The 17,005-nt window shown below is 36.5% G+C and overlaps 1 protein-coding gene and 1 pseudogene across 9 annotated transcripts in view; both read right to left on the bottom strand.

Annotated features, from left to right (window-relative positions):
* Positions 1-17,005, bottom strand: part of FAM234A (family with sequence similarity 234 member A) — a 55,752-nt gene that overhangs the window by 23,470 nt on the left and 15,277 nt on the right. Inside the window, exons 3-4 of one of the 9 annotated variants that reach the window (XM_074197021.1) lie at positions 4,915-5,001; positions 2,048-2,102 (exon numbers count right to left, since the gene is read on the bottom strand). The exons of 6 other annotated variants lie outside the window; for them this stretch is intronic. The gene's annotated coding sequence lies outside the window, so the exon portion shown is untranslated. The remainder of the gene's footprint in view (positions 1-2,047; positions 2,103-4,914; positions 5,002-17,005) is intronic. 2 more of the 9 variants (XM_074197026.1, XM_074197020.1) reach the window with 2 other exon arrangements.
* Positions 2,388-4,908, bottom strand: LOC141495558 (small ribosomal subunit protein uS2 pseudogene; annotated as a pseudogene).

Genomic DNA, 17,005 nt, shown 5'->3' with positions numbered 1-17,005 from the left:
CCTTTGGGCATAGTACCAAATAGCTCTCCAGAAGGGTTGGATGAGTTCACAGCTCCACCAACAGTGTAATAGTGTCCCAGATTTCCCACATCCCTTCCAACAATGATCATTATCCTTCCTGGTCATACTGGCCAATCTGAGAGGTGTGAGGTGGTACCTCAGGGAAGCTTTAATGTGCATTTCTCTAATAATTAATGATTTAGAGCATTTTTTCATATGGCTATGGGTTACTTTGATCTCATCTGTAAATTGCCTTTGCATATCCTTTGGCCATTTGTCAATTGGGGAATGGCACTTTGTTTTAAAAATATGACTCAGTTCTCTGTATATTTTAGAAATGAGTCCTTTGTCAGAATCATTAGTTGTAAAGATTGTTTCCCAATTTACTACATTTCTTTTGATCTTGGTTACATTGGTTTTATCTGTGCAAAAGCTTTTTAATTTAATGTAATCGAAATCATCTAATTGGTTTTTGGTGATGTTCTCCAACTTTTCCTTAGTCATAAACTGTTCCCCTTTCCATACATCTGACAGGTAGACTAGTCCTTGATCTTCTAATTTGCTTATAGTATTGTTTTTTATGTCTAACATCTTGTCTTAAATTATATCTGCTACTTCTAAATCCCTATTGATTGGAGAAATGTAAATTAAAACAACTCTGAGATACCAACCCATAGTCATTAGATAGACTAAAATGACAGAAAAGGGAAATGTCAAATGTTGGAGAGGATGTAGGGGAATTGGGACAATGATGCACTTTTGGTAAGTTGTGAACTGATCCAACCATTCTGGAGAGCAATTTGGAACTATCCTCAATGGGCTATCAAACTGTGCATACACTGTATCCCAAAGAGATTTAAAAAAAATACTTAGTTATATGACCTTGGGCAAGTCACTTAACCCCACTGCTTTGCCTCATATATATACATCAGCTAGTAATAGATTAAATGATTTGGTCTTTAAAACACCATTGAAGAAAATCACAAATGTCACCTCTTATGTCCAATTTTGTAGCCTGATTTCAGTTCAGGAATGAAGAACTTTTAAATGCTAATGAGGAAACAGCTAGAAAGTTAGCTAAGTCTGCCTCTTATAAACAATCTAGTTCTATTCTGAAAAGAGGAATAAAGACATTTGATAGATTTTTTTAAATTATTTAAGGCATTAGGGTTAAGTGACTTACCCAAGGTCACAGCTAGGCAATTAAATGTCTGAGACTGGGCTTGAACTCAGATCCTCCTGACTCCAGGGTTGGTGTTCTATCCACTGTACCTCCTAGCTGCTCCCATCTGATAGATTATTGAGACTACCTCCTACCTCCATCAATGTGCATGTGTCCCCAAAGAATTTTTTTTTTCCTGTAAGGCTATGACTTGCCTAAGGTCACAAAACTAGGAAATTATTAAGTGTCTGAGGCCACATTTGAACTCAGGTCCTCCTGACTCTAGGGCCAGTGCTCTATCTACTGACCCACCTAGCTGCCCCTCATAGAGAATGTTTAAGATTATTTCAGATCAGTAAGATATATAGTATATATGGGAAACTGCTTCTTTAGGGAAATGACTAGAGCTCTGGTTTTGTAATTAAAACATCTGGGATTAAGTACTGGTTTCTCTTCTAACCAATCACATGACTGTGGAGAAGTCATAGCATGCTAAGCCTCAATTTCCTCATCTGTAAAGTGATAATGTTTGGCTATACAGTCTACCCTACAAGATTGCTGAGAAGAAAGCATTTTTAAAAAATCATTTAAGGAAGAAATAAATATGTATTATTGTTATCCTACTGTCACAAGCAACAGAATGAAAAGTTTTAAAAAGATCAGTTTATTCAAATTTAAGGCAAGAGACATTATTAAGAAATGGGACAAAATTTCTGCCCTTCAAAGCATGACAAATTGAATAGGCTCTATTTGGTTATATTAGCTATAGCTGTGGATTTTTATTATGAAGTCAAACAAGTTAGCTTTAGCACACTGGATAGAATTCCAGGTCTAAGGTCAGGAAGACTCATTTTCCTAAGATCAAATCTGGTCTCAGATACTTACTAGCTGTGTGATCCCCAGGGCATGTCACTTAGCCCTGTATGCCTCAGTTCCTTATCTGTAAAATCAATTGGAGAAAGAAATGACAAACCATTCTAGTATCTTTGCCAAGAAAACTCCAAATTGGGTCATGAATATTTGGACACAACTGAAGCTGAACAACAAAAATTCACTGCTATTTATAGTATTACAAATTGCAAAAAACTCAAAATGTCTATATTAACTTAATAGCAAAAGCAAACCACACTATCTTTTTTGTTGTTGTTGTTGTTGTTGTTGTTAAGAAACCAATGTTTATTTTCCATCAACATTTTCCAACACTAGTAGAGCATCTGGATAAAACTTAGGACCACTCTGTGGTAGTTCCTACCCATTCAGTGGCCTGAGCAGTAGGAGGTGCAGACCAGTCCTCAGTAGCCGGCTGAGCACTCCAATCTTCAGTAGGGAACTGCTGAATGGGCACAGATGGCACCTGGATGCCCTCACACCAATCAGCCACCTCTGGCTGAGCAGCAGTGAATTCTGGGGCAGGTGCAGTCCATTCACCCTGAAATTCCTCCTTTGTCACTGCCTTCTCAGCTGTGGCCTGCTCTTCCTTTTCGATATCCTCTGGATCTCTGTAGAAGTAAAGATCGGGCATGACCTCCCATGGGTGCTCATGGGAGATGGTACCACGCATCTGCAGGACTTCTCGGGCCAGCATCAGACCCACTGAGTGAGCTCCCTTGTTGTTACATGGAATGGCAATGTCCACAGAGCGAAGTGGGGAGTCTGTGTTTCACAGTGCAATGGTTGGAAGGTTAACATATGATGCTTCAGTCAAAAGCTGATGATCTGCACGAGGATCAGTGACCACTAAGAGGCGAGGCTCCCTGAAAGCTGCCTGGATCTGGTTAGTGAAGGTGCCCAGGGTGAAGCGTCCAGCAATAGGTGTAGTGCCAGTGGCAGCAGCAAATTTCAGAACAGCTCTCTGGCCAGTGTTCCTGGATGAGATGACACTAACATCAGCTGGATTTTCAATGGCAAAATGGCATAAGCTGCCAGCAGAAGCTTTTCCCAAGTTCTCTTCAAATTAATGATATAGATACCGTCACTTTTCCTTTTATAGATATACTGTTCCATCTGTATGTCCAAATTGGTGTCACACAAATGGGTCCCCTGCAGCAAGGAATTTGAGGACATCCTCCTCCTTCATTTGCAAAACATCTAGGGCTCTGGACATTGTAAAAGTTTCCCTTTAAAGTTACGACTGGAAACCATGAACAATGTTGTATGGGACCCTCTTCTGGGTAGTATGGAAAGGTGACAGTATTTTTTTTCTTTGTTGGTATTTTTTCCTTTTTTTTAAGACAGATTTTATTTATTTTGAATTTTGCAATTTTTCCCCTATTCTTGCTTCCCTTACCCCCCCCCCCCCCCACAGAAGGCAGTCTGTTAGTCTTTGCATTGTTTCCATGGTATACATTGATCTAAGATGAATGTGATGAGAAAGAAATTATAACATTAAGGAAGAAAAATAAAATATAAGAGATAGCAAAATTACATAATTTTTTTTTTCTAAATTGAAGTTAATAGTCTTTGGTCTTTGTTCAAACTTCACAATTCTTTCTCTGGATACAGATGGTATTCTCCATTGCAGACAGCCCAAAACTGTCCCTGATTGCTGCACAGTATCTTTTTTAAAAAATTATAAATTATCTTAAGATGATGGAATATTGCAGGGCTAGTAATGAAATTTGTGGACTATATCTATACATAAAAATAACTCTCTGATATTATGTTTGGAGAAAAAACTCAAAACACAATAGTAGATACACCTACTAATTACAGCTATATAAAAACTTTTAACTTGACATTAAAAGACCTTACCAGAGTGTAAACAGAGTTTGATGTCAAATTAATTTTAAGTTTATAAATGGAATTCATAATTAAAATTACAGCAGTGGAAGAACAAGACCCCTATGTATCTCAAATCTTTACCACTCTCATAACCCCTTTCCTAGACATCAAAATATCTTACATTAATCTGTTTTCACAGCCATAACACTGTAGCCCCTTATCACCTTTAACCTAGACTATTTATTGAGTACAACAGATTTTTTCATTTTGCTTTTTTTAAAAAAACAAGTTTTGGGGCAGATAGGTGGCGCAGTGGGGGCGGTTAGGTGGTGTAGTGGATGAAGCACCAGCCCTGGAGTCAGGAGTACCTGGGTTCAAATTCGGTCTCAAGACACTTAATCATTACCTAGCTGTGTGGTCTTGGGCAAGCCACTTAACCCCATTTGCCTTGCAAAAACCTAAAAAACCTAAAAAAACCAAAACAAAAACAAAAAAAAACCCCAAGTTTTATGATGTATTTATTACTTTTTATATTATCTCTCTTCCCCTCCCAGAGAGTCATCCCATATAACAAATAGTATTTTAAAGAAAAAGAGGGAAGAAAATCAGTCTAACTGATCAAAACTCTGAAAAAGTCTGAGACATGAAATATGCAACATCCTCTCTATGCAAGTGGAAATGTCTTTTCATTGCTTTTGTGGCATACTTGTTCTTCCCCATTTCTGCAGTAGTCTCTTAACTAGATGTAAAAATGATTTTCCTACAATACAAATCTGACACCTTCACTTCTCTACTCAATAAATTTCAAAGTTTGCTATGGCATCTGTAATATCAAAGATAAGCCAGCTATATTTAACTTCTAAAGTTCTTCACATTCTGGCTCCTTCCAGCTCTTTCCAACCTTAGTAACAACATTATCTCTTTCTTGCATTCTGTAAAATAGTCCAATTGGCCTCCGTGCTGTTTTTAACACTGTTTATATAGAGTTAGAAAATTTAGGCTCAAATTTCACTTCTGAAATGAATACCTACCTATTCATGACCTTGGGAAACTCTCTAGGGTTTTAATTTTCTTGTCTATAAAATTATAGGGTTGGAGATCTTCTCTCTGCCTTGGACCTGTAATCCCAAGAGTTAGGAAGCTGGTCAGTTCAGATGTTACATAGTAGAAAGGTTTGAAGAGAATCATGCTCCTTCTTTATAACCTCAAAAAACATCAAAGGAAAATATCAAAGGGAAAAAAAAGCTCAAAGGAAAATAAAAATAAGACAGGAACTTAAAAGTAAAAGAAGAGTAAAGATACAATTAAATAATACTATCAAGAAACAGAATTAGGGGCAGCTAGGTGGTGTAGTGGATAGAACACTGGTCCTGGATTCAGACCGGAATTCAAATGTGACCTCAGCCACTTGATATTAACTGTGTGACCTTGAGCAAGTCATTTAACTCCATTTGTTTTTTAAAAAACAATAACAAAAAAGAAACAGAATTAAATAAAATACCAGAAGTAATGCAGATGAAAAAAGAAACAAGGCCATGAGATGTTTACTGAATGTGCCATTTTAATACCAGTAAAATCCAACAAAAGCTTGAAGTAAAAAAAAAAAGCTAACATTAATGGATGCTTTTTAAAAATTGGGAGGAAATATGGAAAAGAACCAATACAGAAATGTAATGTAAAAACTGCAAGAACAGAATCAATCAATAATAAAGGTGATTACTGCAGAAAACAAGTAAAAGTAAAGACCACCAATTATAGGGATTATAGACTCCCCCCAAAATGCAAATTACCTAAACACGCATTCATCAACTAATTGGTCCTAACTGGTAAGATAGAAAAAGTCAAAATGTCACAATCTCAGAAAATTTAGAAAAACAAAATAGTCTGAACCACTATTTCTGAAAATTTTCAAAGAAAATTTTACAGAATTAGAAGAAACAAGTTAGGATATAAAAAGAGGGAGTATCCAAAGGACTCAGACAAGGAAAAAGCCAAGATTTTATACTCTTAAGAGTCATTATAAATTCCAAACACAGAGACACAATATAGACTTCCAGAGTAAAGTCAGAAATTACTCACTTAGAATCACAGTGGACTTCAAGGAATAAGAGAAATTGAAATACAAGATATACAAAATTAAACACATGAACCCATTAACTCAATACCTAGGCAAAGTATGCTGATTTTCTATCAAAAGCAGGCATTTCAAAAGATTTTTTGAAAAAATCTGCAAATTATGCACAATAATAAAACCTGAGAGACCTTGCTAGCCAAAAAAATTATAATTCTAAAATCAAGTCAAATCACAGCTGCCAATAATGTGAAGACTCAAAGAATTATGTTGGTGAAATTACTAAATGTTTCAGAAGAGTGAACCAGTGAGGAAGGGTAGGGAAAAGGAAAGGAGAAAAGCTAGATGAGGGGAGTAGGATAATCTCCAAAATGAGGTTTTTGTCTTTGGTAAAGGGGAAGATTAGATTTTTTAAAATCTACAATTTTATTAGAGTAGCTAGATGATGCAGTGGCAGCTAGAGCACAGGCCTAAAGTCAGGAGGACCACTTCCTGAGTTCAAATCACACACTTAATAACTGTGATCCTGGGCAAGTCACTTAACCCTGTTTGCCTCAAGTTCCTCATCTATAAAATGAGCTGGAGAAGGAAATGGCAAATCACTCTGGTATCTCTTCCAAGAAAACTGGAAATGGGGATGTGAAGAGTCAGGCATGATTGAAAATGACTCAATGACAACAGATATACTAATTTTACAGAGTACTTTGTTTAGACTGGTTTTCTTTTTACTAAGTTCAGGTTAACAAATGAAAGATTTTTAAAAGTATATCTTTTCTGATAAAACCATTGAAGAAAGTTCTAAAGCTGTAAATACTCTCCAATCAATAACAGGTAATAGGGCAGCGAGGTGGCACAGTGGATAGACCACTGACCCTGGAATCAGGGAGATCCGAGTTCAAATCCTGCCTCAGACACTTAATAATTATCTAGCTGTGTGACCTTGGGCAAGTCACTTAACCCTATTGCCCTGCCAAAATAAAAATAAAAAAATAACAAGTGGCATTTGAATGCTTCAGTTGAGTCTCACAGTAATCTGTGAGGTAGATATGATAGGGGGTTTTTAATGTTCATTTTACAGATGAGTAGGTTAAGACTCTGAGAAGTGAAATGATTTAAAGATCAAAGTCAGTTTGGAAGGCAGGATCTTATCCTTACCAAGTGGAACATTTTTGTTAAACAAATGGAAAAAGACCCCCCCAAAAAAGGATTTAATTACAGGGACAGGAATTGGACTTGTGATTCCACTGCTACAGGGAACTCAGGGGAGAAGACTCTTTTTTTTTTTTTTTTTTTTAGGTTTTTGCAAGGCAAATGGGGTTGAGTGGCTTGCCCAAGGCCACACAGCTAGGTAGTTATTAAGTGTCTGAAGCTGAATTTGAACTCAGGTACTCCTGACTCCAGGGCCAGTGCTCTATCCACTGTACCACCTAGCTGCCCCAAGAAGACTCTTTACTGTACTGGATCAGGAAACTATCTAGAGCAGAAGGGTCAAGCTTGTGCCCCCCCTCCCAAACTCCCTGGCTGCAACCCCAATCAGATTAAAACGTAGTGGGGAAACGTTTAACAAGATAAATAAAAATACAGTGCAAAAAAGACAATGTTGATTTATAGTTTTCTAAGGCAATATGAGGCCTACAGAGATCCCTTTAAGTTTGACATCATAGGTCTTAAACACTGATAGGTGACTTGCCCAGGGTCACACAAACAGATATGAAGATGGAATCTGAACACAGATTTTAAATGATTTTGAGTTCTTTAGTTCTTAGGTATAATGAAAATTAAAGCCTACAGAATTAAAAGAAAAAAATATAGAAAAATATTTTGTATAAATATTTACCAAAAAAAAAAACAAGAATTTAGATAACTGACATTTACATGGAACTTTAAAGCTCGTAGGCTGTTTTATACACATGGTCTTATTTGTGATTATTAAGAACTGTGATCCTTGGCTCTTAACATAGCAAAGTCACTTCAAATTCAAGAAGTTCAAGTCATATTTAAAATGCCAAATTCCTAAATTTCACCCAGAAAAAGCACACCTCTTTACAAAGTTCCTCAATATTTTCTGTAATAGAAGAACCTTAGTAGGAGACTTACCTGAAGAATACTAAAGGGAAAAAAGACATTTAGGATATAGTTAGCTAGATGAAGGTAGACCAAGCAGAAGATGAATGCCTCTTTCCTTTATACTATATGTTTGTTCTATCTAAAATTCTGGAATGCTGGTCAAAATCAAGACAATTAGCTCAAAAGTACACAATTCTCCTTAAAGCAAACTCAATTACTTAACAAAGATAAAAAAATTTATATAATAAATTAATAAAATTTTACCCAATACATTTATAAACAAGACTACTTAACATATCTTAACTGATGTAGATCAAATCTAGGTCAGATTTTTAGCAAATCCAGCTTTGAGTCTCTTTCCTTTTTTTTTGATTCAATCTCTTAGATCCCCTTCTCTTCTCACATTCTGTTATGCTATAATGCAAGTTCAAAGAGGCAGGATATTTGCATTTTTATTTGAATAGTGTTGCTATCCAAGTATCTAGTTTTATATGCTCTGCACACAGAGCCAGTAAGACCTGAATAACCATTTGTTAATACCTTTCAGAGAACTACTTATACAGTAGAATTCCCATCAAGTGTCTATCTACGTTGAAGTATCAGGTTAGGTTTTCTAAAAATAGTTTACAGCAAATTCTTTGGACACTTTTTCCAGTCCTTTTTCTCCCACCAGTCCATGGCAAGGTTATGTTTGATTCGCTTGTAACCAGCACTGTAAGGTATAAATGAACCGTTCTGCAGCTATTTTCTATGCACTGAAGAGAAGAAGCATGTGTACAAGCCTCTATCCGAATTGTTAATAATTTGGAATTGATGCTTCCTGAGAATTTATGCACATTCACCCACAGGTCACACTTCTGAACTCTAGCCTAGTATACAAACTGCAAACTACTATAAATTACCCTCAAGCTGGGCAAAGTCTATGCTCACAGAATCATATTTGACTGAGACACAGATAGAATATAAAGTCAAAAGTCAATTTTGCTGCTAATATACATAAACACCTAAGCCAAAAATATCCATCTTATTTATTTATTGGTTTTTGCAAGGCAATGGGGTTAAGTGACTTGCCCAAGGTCACACAACTAGGTAATTATTAAGTGTCTGAGGTCAAATCTAACCTCAGGTCCTTCTGACTTCAGGGTTGGTGCTCTATCTAGCTGCCCTACTATCGCTATTTAAAATTGCCTCCTTAGTATTGATTTTTTTTTGAAAAAAGCATTGGTCTTTCTGCACAATTCATGCTTTTTATAAATATTCTAGAGAAAGGTATTAAAACAACATCATATTCAACAGTGAAAACCACCCACTACAGAGATCAACTAACTGGTCCAGTCCCCTCCTTTTATAAATGAAGAAAATGGAGCCTCAAGAAGTTGAATGACTTGTCCAAGATCACACAACCACTCATTTTTATTTATCACTTTGTTTACCACATTTGACACAAACCACTTTGTGAAGTCTATAGTGCAAGTATCACTATTCCTATTTTTCAAATGAGACAAATTCTAAGAGGTTAAGTAACTTGTTCAAGACCATTTAGCTGGTTGTCTAGAGAAAGATTTAATGTCAAGTGTCAAGACTCAGTTGAGCAAGGCTACATCAAGGGCCCAATGAGTGAACTTACCATATTTTCTCACTGACAGAAGACCAGGGCATCTTAATAGTATTAGGGACTTGAGGAGGGGTAGTTAGGAGTAGTAGGTACAGGGTTAGAAGTCAGGAGGAGGGGCAGCTAGGTGGCACAGTGGATAGAGCACCTACCCTGGAGTCAGGAGGACCTGAGGTTAGATTTGACCTCAGACACTTAATAATTGCCTAGCTGTGTGACCTTGGGGAAGTCACTTAACCCTATTGCCTTAATTAAAAATTTAAAAAAAATTAAAAAAATAAAAAAAGTCAGGAAGACCTGAGCTCAAATGTGGCCTCAGATAATCACTTACTAGCTGTATGACCCTGAGGAAGTCACTTAAGCCTGTTTTCCTCAGTTTCCTTACCTGTCAAATGAAGGAAATTGCAAACCACTCCAGTATCTTTGCCAAGAAAATCCCCAAAGGGATCATGAAGAGTCAGAAACAACTAAACAACTTGAGGATAAGGAATTTTTTTAAAGATTTTATTTATTTTGAGTTTTACAATTTTTCCCCTAATCTTCCTTTCCTCCCCAAAAAGACAGTCTTAGTCTTTACATTGTTTCCATGATATACAATGATCTAAGTTGAATGTGATAAGAGAGAAATCATATCCTTAAGGAAGAAACAAAGTATAAGAGATAGCAGAATTACATAATAAGACAAGGTTTTTTCCCTAAATTAAAAGTAATAGTCTTTGGTTTTTGTTCAAACTCCACAATTGTTTCTCTGGATACAGATGGTTTTCTCCACTGCAGATGCTGCAAAATTGTCACTGATTGTTGCCATGAAGGAATGAGTGAGTCAATCAAGGTTGATCATCACCCCCATGTTGCTGTTAGGGTATATAGTGTTTTTCTGGTTCTGCTCATCTTGCTCAGCATCAGTTCATGCAAATCCTTCCAGGCTTCCCTGAATTCCCATCCCTCCTGGTTTCTAATAGAACAATAGTGTTCCATCACATACATATACCACAGTTTGCTAAGCCATTCCCCAATTGAAGGACATTTACTTGATTTTCAATTCTTTGCCACCACAAATAGGGCTGCTATGAATATTTTTGTACAAGTGATATTTTTACCTTTTTTCATCATCTCTTCAGGGTATAGACCTAGTAGTGGTACTGCTGGATCAAAGGGTATGCACATTTTTGTTGCCTTTTGGGAGAAGTGGATAAGGGATTTGAAAAGAATAGGTTCTAAAATAGCTCTACCTTAGTCACAATTCTGTCTGTGTTCAGTCCTAGTCATAATATATAGAGTTAAAGCAGTGAAATCATCTGCATTCATATTTTTTTTAACCACAATTCACTTTTATATTAAAGGATCATCCAGGTTCAAAGGATCATGGATTTAGCACTAGAAGAGAGCCAGGGGGCCCTAAGTCAAATTCCAACATTTTATAGATGAGGAGCCTGAGGTCCTGAGAGATCTCATAACTAGTGTCTCAATGTTCAAATTCAGTCACTCCCGAGTTCAACCCCAGCACACTCTATACTATAAAAATAGGCCCAAAGAATTTCTAATTTAGTATTAGGTATCCTCTGTATAGTCTGTATGCTCAGTATTAAGTGGAAAATAAAAATTTGCCAAAGATGCATAAGACACCTCCCTTAACCTTTTTTTTTTAAGGTTTTTTGCAAGGCAAATGGGTTTAAGTGGCTTGCCCAAAGCCACACAGCTAGGTAATTATTAAGTGTCTGAGACGGGATTTGAACCCAGGTACTCCTGACTCCAGGGCCGGTGCTCTATCCACTACGCCACCTAGCCGACCCCACCTCCCTTAACCTTAAGGAACTTAATAGTTTTCTAAGAGAAATCATAAAGAATCTAAAGCTAGTCATATATTAGGATTGGAACAGATGATATTAGGGAGACCCTGCAGATCACTAATCCAAATCTCTAATTTTAGAGCAAGGAAATGGAAATCCAGGTCACGTGATACTGAAGCTACCATTACCAGAAGCTGTGATTGGCCCTCTGGCACTCTCCTTCCCACATATGCCACACTGCTGAAAACTGGTAAACACCACCATGGATTAAAGAATTAATAAGGACAATGAGGGCTGCAGAAATTCTGTAGGAAATTTTATAAGAAGGGCAGCTTGGTGGCACAGTGGACAGAACACTGGCCCTGGAGTTAGGAGGACCTGAGTTCAAATCCTGATTCAGACACTTAATAACTATCTTGCTATGTGACCTTGGTCAAATCACTTAACCCTATTGCCTTACCAAAAAAAAGTTGGTTTTTTTTTTAATTTCAGACATTACTAGGAAATCCAAGTCTTTTGTCCCAGTTTGATTAGATTAAAACAACTGACTAACAGAAAACAGGAGTGATTAAGTTGGTCACTTATTCCATAAGTGTTGACTCTCCAAAGCTTTATGTTCTCTGCAGAAGAAAGATGATTAAGCCCCTAAGTATCATCCATGTTTCCATATCCAACACCAATACAAATGAAGAATGCTTGACTTTTCCTTAAAGACTGCCTAAGTTGGGGGCAGCTAGGTGGCACAGTGGATAGAGCACCGGCCCTGGAGTCAGGAGTAACTTGAGTTCAAATCTGACCTCAGGCACTTAATAATTACCTAGCTGTGTGCCCTTGGGCAAGCCACTTAACCCTATTGCCTTGCAAAAACTAAAAAGAAAAAAAATTGCCTAAACTGACAACCAGTCTGAAGATTCACTGGTAAAAATCAAATGACCTACTCTGAGTGAAGCAATAAAGAATAAAGGTTGAAGGTTTTTACCTTAACTATGTGAGTGAAATTAAGTAATAAAAATATTAAAAAGATAATGATGTAAAAGTGTTTCATCTGAATAATATTAACCTAATGATGAAAGAACTGGAGATTAACTGCCAAAAGAAAAACCAGTGGGTTTTTTTTAGGTTTTTTTTTTTTTTTTTTTTTTTTGCTAGGCAGTGGGGTTAAATGGCTTGCCCAAGGCCACACAGCTAGGTAAGTGTCTGAGACCAGATTTGAACCCAGGTACTCCTGACTCCAGGACCGGTGCTTTATCCACTGTGCCACCTAGCCGCTCCCCCAAAACCAATGCTTTTAAAAAATAAATCACTGTTTGATAAGTTACTAAAAGCCTTAAATAGGAAAATTTCAGTCTCAGAAACATTTGATAAGACATTTGATAAACAAATGGAGAATACTATGAGCATACCATATAGACACTAATGGAACATTAAACAGAAATAGACTACTAGTGAAGTTGTGTCCAAAGATGTCCTAAAAAACCCCAATAACAAATAAAACTAGATATGTAACTTATAAAATAGTAGGTACTTAATAAATACTTGACTAATTGTATAACACACAAAGGTCCTGTTTAGCACTCAGTCAAAAGCTGCCATTAATTTAAGAACCATTCATTCATTTATTGGATGTTATTTTATTTTTTCCAATTACTTGCAAATAGTTTTCAACATTCATCTTTTTGTAAGCTTTTGAGTTTCACATTTTTCTACCTCCCACCCTGCCTTTCCCCCTACCCATGATATCAAATAATCTGATATAGGTTATAAATGAACAATCATCAACAACTATTTATATAAAAAAAGTTCTTACTATACACAGTTATGAGGGGGATTTCTAGTTTACTGAATTGAGAAGGTTGAAGAGATTGCAGAGGTCTGACCCATACAGTCACAAAACCTACAAATAATAAGCATGAGAGAGATTTTCAAGGTACTGGGAATAGAGGAGGAGATAATCCAAAGTTGCTCAGTTAGAAATCAGTTTTTCAGATACTCAGCAAAGAAGGTATCATGCCCTATATAACTTGAAAATCAATTGAAATAATAGCTAAAAGCCACTTGATATGTGGCCTTCACTATTTCAAAAATAGTTGGTTTTTGAAACCACCTATGGTAGTCACTTCCCTTTTGTCATTTTTGGAGAGATGTAGGTATTCCACAGTGGCATCACTTATAAAGCTACGTGAAAATATTTGTAGAAAATATCAAAAGTTAATTTTCAATAAAGATTTGATTTTACCTGATGAGGTCACGCTGACATGAAAACTTTTAAGGCTGAACATACAAGGCACTCTTCACAAATTAATACATAATACTTTAAGGCTTTTCATTTCAAATGTTTACAAAGAATTATCAAATTATATTGGTTGTGCTATTTTAAAAATATCCATCAGAAATTCCTCCTTAAAGTTTAGTTTGATTTTTCATAAGGAATCTCTTGATATCTGTATTTATAAGATTACTAATTATCAATAAAGATTAAGTTGAATGGTAAAAATCAAAGCAAAAGCATCTTCATGTTCAAGGAACAAAATCAGAAGAAAAAAGCTTGCTGATTCTTGACCAAACCTGACACATTTCCTTCTTTTCTGTAGCTAATACCCCAAGGAGATAATATATGTATTTTGCAAACTTTAGAATACTATATAAATGTTAGTTATTATACTTGACTGATTTCCTTGATCCTCGGGTGGACCAGGTCTCTGAGGTCCCTCCTAGCTTTAAGCAATAGTTTTCCCATATTTGTCAATTAATAGTTTCTTATGGTACAGTACTATTCCATTGTATTCACCTACCAAAATTTGTTTAACCATTCCTCAACCTAGCAAAGTTGTTACCAAAAATACTGGTATAGATAGTTTGTGTTTTTGTGTGTGTGTGTGTGTGTGTGTGTGTGTGTGTGTGTGTGTGTGTGTGAGAGAGAGAGAGAGAGAGAGAGAGAGAGAGAGAGAGAGAGAGAGAGAGAGAGAATGTCTTTGATCTTCTTGGAGTATAAATGTAGCAAAGGAATCTCTGAGTCATTTTTAGTCAATTTTTTAGCATAACTCCAAATTTTCCCCTACTTTTCCAAAAAATGATTACCCGGGGTTCCATTTGAACAAGATAATGGTAACATTCTCTTAGGTTAGGGAACTTAAAATTAATGGATTCTATTCCCATTAAGGAGAAATGATCTGTTTACCAATTTCTTTTTCTTGCAAAGTCATCTCTCTGGAAAATAAAGGGAGGGAATGCAAAGAGTAGAAAGAAAAAGAATCCGGTTTAATAAATGAAGGTAACACTGATCAACTCAAGGTATCACTGTCTTATGTCATCACCTCCATTTTTTCCTCTTTGTTTTATCTAGGTTATATACTGAGCACTGCGCCAACATTTATACTCTGGAAAACACAAAGTATTACAGGCATTCAACAAATGATGATATTATGCCTGACCAAAAATATATACTCTTCTAGGGTATTATTATCGATAACATAGCTTATCAGTTCAAAAAGTGGTTCAGACTATTAGTTTTCTATCCCAAAGAGATGAAAGAAAATGGGAAATGACCTACATGTACAAAAATATTTATAGCAGTTTTTTTTTGTGGGGCAAAGAATTGGAAATTGAGGGGATCCCCATCAATTGGAGAACAAGTTGATATAGTATATGAATAAGTCACATAGTAATTGAACAATAACGAACTGCTCTTGTGTTATAAGAAATGGCATAAGATGATTTCAGAAAAGTCTGGAAAAACTTATATGAACTGATAAAAAGTAAACAGAACCAGAACACTGTACTCAATAATAGCAATACTATAAGGATGATCAACTGTGACATAGTTATCTTATCAAGGCAATGATACAGGATAATTCCAAAGGACCTACAATGAAAAGTGCTATTGCACCTCCAGAGAAAGAACCAATGACCTCTGAGTGCAAGCTAAAGTATCCTTGTTTTTAAACTTTTTTGTGTATTTTCTTTTGTAACACGGCTAATATGGAAATATATTTTATATGACTTTATATGTATATTACTGGCATTCTCAAGGGGTGGGGGAGGAGCAGAAGAAGGAAATTTGGAACTCAAAATTTAAAAAAAAATTAATGTTAAAAAATGTATTGGATACTATCAGATAATATCACTAATTATACTCTCAATTATGTATAATTTAGAAATACTTAACTAAATAAAAAATGTAATTTCCTCACAAACATCCATTCAGTACACTTTTGTGTGGCTTCTTTACCTTTTTTTTAATATTTATTCTCATTTTGTACAAATAATTTTTTAATACATTAATAAAATATTCTTGTTTAAGAGTAAACAAAATACCCCCTCCCACCAAAAAATATAGACTTGCTAGAGCAATAAAGGGAAGAGAAAAAAATTAAAATTAAAAAAATAATAGTAATAATTGTAGGTATGGCCAGGTGGTGCAATGGACCAAGCACCAGCCCTGGAGCCAGGAGCATCCCAGCCCACATCTGGTCCCATACACCCAACAATCAGCCAGGTGCGTGACATGCAAGCCACCCCAACCCCACTACCCTGCAAAAAACCAAAAAAAAAAAGAAAAAGAAAGACCCAAAATAAAATAAAATAAAAATAATAGTAGGGGTGGCTGGGTGGCTGACAGAGCATTGGCCCTTGAGCCAGGAGCACGCGGGTCCAAATCTGGCCTCGGACACCCAACAATCACCCTGCTATGTGGCCCCAGGTAGGCCACCCAGCCCCATTTGCCCTGCACCCCCCCCAAATAATAATAATAAAACACATAGCTCAGTCTTTGTTCCAACACCTCAAACTCTGTTGCATTCTGATCACATTCTTTATGGTAAGTCAATCGCAAAAGTTACTTCCATATTTTTCCACCATTGCCACTGCTGATCACAACTCCCTCCTTTCATATTTCTCCACTACCATGTACTATATTTTCTCTCTCCTTTCACTCTGACTCTGCTGTAGGGTAGCTGAGTGGCACAGCAGACAGATCCCTGGTCCTGGGGCCAAGAGGCCCCAAGGCCCCCTACCACCCCTTAGGCACAGCATCCACCTGCCCCTACGGTCCTGGACAGGCCATCCAATCCCAGCCCCTTGCAAGAAGTAAAAAAGAAAATGCGTTATATCTGACCACTCTTCCCCCATGGTCCATCCTCTCCTCCATCACTCACACCCCACCCTTCCCCCTGTCCCCCTCTTTATTACTCCAGATGCCTATACCCCATTGAGTATATATGTTGTTTCCTCTCCTAACCACCTCTGATGAGAGAGAAGATTCCCTCATTCCCCCTTGTCTTCCCCCCTTCCATATCATTGCAATAGCTCATTGTAATAAAGAAAAATCTTATTATATATAATTGGCCTATTCCCCCCCTCTTCTCTTTCTTTCTCCCATTACATTTCCCTTGTTTTTATTGACTCCATTTTTATACCATATTTTATCTTCAAATTCAGCTTTCTCCTGTGCTTCAAATATAAAAGCTCCTTCTACCTCCTCTATTAACTGAGAAGGTTCATATGAGTATTATCAGTGTCATTTTTCTATACAGGAATACATGTAGTTCATCATTATTAAGTCCCTCATATTTTCCCCTTCTCCT

This window comes from Macrotis lagotis, chromosome 8 (genome assembly GCF_037893015.1).
Source record: "Macrotis lagotis isolate mMagLag1 chromosome 8, bilby.v1.9.chrom.fasta, whole genome shotgun sequence".
Classification (NCBI taxonomy): domain Eukaryota; kingdom Metazoa; phylum Chordata; class Mammalia; order Peramelemorphia; family Peramelidae; genus Macrotis; species Macrotis lagotis.
The sequence above is the reverse complement of the archived record's forward strand: the minus strand, read 5'-3'. Positions and strand labels throughout refer to the sequence as shown.